This window comes from Trichosurus vulpecula, chromosome 1 (assembly GCF_011100635.1).
Source record: "Trichosurus vulpecula isolate mTriVul1 chromosome 1, mTriVul1.pri, whole genome shotgun sequence".
In the NCBI taxonomy this organism is placed as follows: domain Eukaryota; kingdom Metazoa; phylum Chordata; class Mammalia; order Diprotodontia; family Phalangeridae; genus Trichosurus; species Trichosurus vulpecula.
This window is the reverse complement of record NC_050573.1, coordinates 88,939,477-88,944,700: the sequence shown is the minus strand read 5'-3', so window position 1 is coordinate 88,944,700 and position 5,224 is coordinate 88,939,477. Positions and strand designations below refer to the sequence as shown.

Genomic DNA, 5,224 nt, shown 5'->3' with positions numbered 1-5,224 from the left:
ACCAGTGAGATAGGTACTGTTATCTGCATTTTACTGCTGAAGAAACTGAGACAGACAGAGGTTGTGACTTGCCCAGAGTCACATATTTCCTAAGAGTTTGAGGCCAAATTTGAACTCAGGTCTTCCTGCAAATTTGAAAATGGAGACATTGCTAATAACTGAAGGAATCAAGAAAGGCTTCTCAGAGGAGGGGAACTAATACCTTGAGGAGGATTTTGGAAAGCATAGCTGATAAGGGAGTGAATTCCACATAGGGGTTTCATTTGTCTAAGCTGATGAATTGTTATAATGGTAGGCAAGTTTCACTGGAACATACAGTAGAGTTCTCAAAGAAGATTCACATGAAATAATGCTAGAAAAATCATTTCAGCCAGATGGAAGAGAAGCACTAGGTTAAGTCTAGGCAAGAAATGATGAAGCCCTTAATATGGGGATGATGGCCTTATGGCTAAAGAGTCTGTTGCAAGAAATGTCAGGTAGGTAGAATAGATCAGAATTGATAAGTCATTGGGTACAGAGGGTAAAGGAAAGGGATAAGTCTTAACTATGAAACTGAATTCCTGGGATAATAGTGGAGTTCTCAACTGAAATTTAGCATTTAAAGGAAAGAAGATGAATTTCTTTTTTTTTTTTTGATGTTCTATAAGTTTATTGTCTTAATCTGAAAATCTTCATAGAAAATTACAGATTTTGATGTTTTAACTATCGGCTGCCCACTCCTTGGCTCTGAGGAAACTCCCCTTCTTTTGAGCCACCTGGTCTTTTTTCTGGGCAAGGGACATCTTGGGGTGGTTCCATCTTTCCTTTTTAACTTCCCTCTTGGATTTCTTTTCATACACTAGATTCTCCTGTATACCAGTATGAGCTTTCTTGTACATTTCCTTCATCGTGTCAAGGGTGATGTTCTTTATGTACTGTGAGAATTGCTTTTTATAAGCATCTTCATCTTCTTCCATGAGATAACGCATGTAATCTGCAACATTTTGGCCCATTAAGTGTTTACGATGCACTTCAGCATTGAATTCCTTGCTTTTTGAATCATACCCAGGGAAGCGTTTGGTACTGTGAGGAATAGACAGACCACCATCCACAGCTCCCTTAAAGGCCCCAAAGACTTCATTTCCCATGGTAGTTCTGGCAAGTCCTGCATCCAAGTAGCATGTAAAACACCAGGCTGACCATCAGTGCTTTCCACATTGTAGTCATCTCCAGTCACTTCCGCCTGACCTTCATAGATCTTGTCCATGCAAATCTGTTAAGAAGCCTGAGGGCCAGCAGCAGGCCTGTGCAGTAAGCGGCAACATAATTTGTCAGGCCAACCTTCATACCATACTTTGGCAACTCATGGGCATAAGCTGCACAGACAATCATATCCCCTTCTATATGGGCATAAGCAATCTGGCAGATGATATCTCTGTAGGTGCCTCGGACTATCATCCTGTATTTTGATGTGCTATACTTGTTTTTATCTTGGATTACTAAACGTTTCCATGCATAATAACCAGTTTTTCCCTCTTGCCTTCTCCGGAATTTCACTTGGTACCTCTTGAAGTAGGCCTTATTCTTGACAACTTTGACAAACCCCATCCTGCTGAATGAGATCCGCACCCTTGGCACAGACCTGCAGGCTTTACAGTGTTAGGGGGGAAAAAGGGAGATGAGTTTTATTTTGAGCATGTTGAGTTTGAGTTGTCTATAGAATATCCAAGTCGACATGTCCAGCAGCAGTTGGTGATTTAGACTTGAACTCAGGACAGACCTGAGAAGTAATTAAGAAAGTGCTTGATTGAGGACAGTCAATGAATACTGGCTTTAGGTTAAAGATGTTGGAAAGTCACCTGCATAGGGTAATTTCATGGTCCCAAGTGATACTCTTCCCAATATATACTGAGTATCCTCCCCCATCCTGGGAAATATCTAGAAGACTCATGAAATTCTTAGAGCTGGGAACACCTTAGGTACCATCTTGCCCAAGTCCCTTGTTTTATAGAGGAGGAAACAGTCTCAGAGTTATTATTGGAACATAGGCTAGAACCCAGTTCTCTTGCCCAGTCTAGTCCTATTTCAGCCAAGTTGTTGAAATCTGTCTTCCCTCGGGAGCACTGGCCTTGACAGAACATTGAATTCTGATTTAATAATTCAAGACAATTGTCTGAGCAGGAAAGGGAACCACTTGTTCCCTCTACCCTCTCTACTCCTACCCCAAGCCTGTTCCTTCATAAAGTTTGAGAAGATTGAGAGAGTAAAGCTTCCAGGGCATGATAAGCTCCCTTCAATGGGAGTCAGAGTCTCTAGATTTCCAGGAATGTTTGAAGGGCCAATGTCTCACCTGAAGTGTGAAGTGTCTTTTCTGGGTGTGGATCATGATGAAAAGAAGCCAAGAGAGGCAAATTCTCAACTTAGTGAAGCATCTTCCTCTTTTTAGGACAATCCATTTCCTTCCAGTATCTCACTCTGGGTTCACGGGGTGGTCTTCTTCACTTTCAACTAAGGTTTCTTCCACATCCTTTGGTTCCTGGCTATAGAGAAGTTTGAGGAACCAGGGAAGGCAAAACTTTGAGGGAAAGAAAATGTGTCTGAGGTTGAGGAGGCAGAGAAATACATGAGAAGGCATGGTCCTCCAACAGGTATGAAGTTGTCTGCCTTCTATGGCCCTGGTTCACTACCTTTCTTTCTTGTTTACCATCATGGATAGGGGCTTATTTTCCAGCCTGCTCCCAGTACATGGGCTTTCACCATTAAGAAGGTTCAGAGATATGCTACAAAGCTGCTCCTGTAGGACCACTACTGTTATCAGTAAAGGGGATGACTTACTGGGCCAGGAAAGAGCAGGGATACTGCCTAACCTCTCTTTTCCTTTGTCCAAGAAACCCAATGATAGTCAAGTTACCCTCCAAGAAGGAGCCCACTCCATCCTCTACTTTTACGCATTTTCTATGGGCTTCAGGGCTCTGTCTTGAAAAAGCTCTACCCCAGCTTCTTCTTTAGACGAGTATAAGAGCTGGGGAAACCTTTTATATTGCCCTGTGGGGAAAATTATCAACATTTGGACAGATGTCCACCCTGGGGCAAAACCCCGATTCTCTCACCTTAGTTTTGGCTCAGCAAATGACCACATTCTTAGCTCTAATTGTTGAAAAATTCTTCCTTGGATTGAGCTGAAATTTGCCTCTTTGATACTTTCCCCAGTTGGCACCTGGATTTTTTTGTGTTAAAGAAGATAAAACCTTGTTCCTAGGATTTTTCATCTGTAGTCATGTACAATTAATGGGCACATCTGTGCTGAATTGTCAGACAAAATGTTAATAATGACACACCTATATATACATATATACACATATGATATCTACATACATCTACACTTATAAATTTGAGGTTTGGGAGGCACTTTACAAATATTGTCTCATTTGATCTTTATAACAACCTTGGGAAGTTGTTGTTCAGTCATTTTCAGTCATGTTCTACTCTTTGTGACCCCTTTTTGGGAGGTTTTCTTGGTAAAGATACTGGAGTGTGTGTTGCCTTTCCTTCTCTATATAATTTTACAGGTGAGGAAACTGAGGTAAACAGGGTTAATTGACTTATTCAGGGTAACACAGCTAGTAAATTTAGCTAGAGTTAAGCTCACATCTTCCTGACTCCAGGTCCAGTGTTGCATCCAGTTTGTCATCTAGGGTCCTCTTCAACCATATCCCTCTTATCTTCCCTGAGAGGAGGGTAACCTTTCCGTATGAGGTTTGATTGAAAGAAATGGGAATGTTTACCATGAAGAAGAGAAGACTTAGGGAGGCTCAAGTATAACAAGATGATGGAATCTATTACTGAAGTGGACAAAACATTAAGTCCAGTGATTTTTAACCTGGGGTCCATGAACTTGTTTTGATAATTGAATTTTAATATAATTAGTTTCCTTTATTACCCTATTTTTGCATAAAACAAAACCATTTTCTGAGAAGGGTTCATTAAGCTTCCTCACACTGACAAAGTGATCCATGACATTCATAAAAAGAATTAAGGGGTCAGCTAGATGGCTCAGTGAGTAGATCACTGGCCCTGGGGTTAGGAGGACATGAGTTTAAATCCAGCCTCACACTTGACACACTAACTAGCTGTGTGACCTTGGGCAAGTCACTTAACCCCATTGCCTTGCCTTCTCCCCCTCCAAAAAACAAAAAGTAAAAAAGGTATTGAAAACCCCTTGAATTCAGAACTTAATAAAGAATGTTAGAAATAAATAATAAAATTTTTAAAAGAACCCCTGGATTAATCTGATCTGTTGTAAGAGTCTTTAAACTGTGACATAAATTGCAACAATTCATTTCACCATGTCTGGTTTGTGGTTTCTCAGACTTTTCTTATAGTGTATATAAGGATATGTTTCCTTCTCAGGATTTTATAACTGCAAGTATCATCCTTCCTCTGGGGAATGTAAATAAATTGATGTTACTTTTTGGAAAATGCATGAATGCACACACACATTTATATACAACCATGCCAATAATTAAGGCCTTTTATTCCCTTTATTGGGATCCTTGTATACTGAAAGTTCATACTTCCCACTCTCTTCTATCCCAAGGAATGTGAGTTAGCATTGACATGTTGGAACCCAAAGGAACAATTCCAATCCCCTCTTTCACAGGTCTATGATCCTTGCTTGAAAGAACAACCCCAGGCCATGCTCATGGCACTTTCTAGGGAATTTAGAGGCAGAGCCCTTGGAAAGAAGACTGATGCTTGTATTAATTGGATATTATCCTGTATATCTGTTATATTTTTATCAATTTACTTCTCAATTTCTTTTACTTTCACCCCTAAAACCAGCTGAGAAGGTCTCCCCCAATTCCCTAATTATAACTGCATAGAAAAATATCTATCTGGGCCCAAACAGCTCCATAGCAAGTGGGATGATAGGTAAAACTTGCCACAGTCCATTTGTTAACTATTCTTTAGTACATTGGGAAACACCTTCTAACCATGTGACTAGCCCACAGAAGTCCACCATTGGCCAGTCCTGTTACAACTCCATCCCCCATTTTCATTCCCTTTATATAATGGCTGTACTCAAAGTATAATCCTGGGACTTCTGAGAAGGGAGCACCTCTAACAAGTCTCAGTGCAGTTTAAATCTATTAGAGCTTCACTTTAATTCTTTTAAAATTATAGTTATTGTATATATTATTTATTAGAGATGTTTCTAAAACTCTATATCAAAAATGAAACTTTT

General features: G+C 40.1%; 1 pseudogene; it reads right to left on the bottom strand.

Annotated features, from left to right (window-relative positions):
* Positions 1-698: 698 nt before the first annotated feature.
* Positions 699-1,587, bottom strand: LOC118833433 (annotated as a pseudogene).
* Between the last annotated feature and the right edge of the window lie 3,637 nt (positions 1,588-5,224).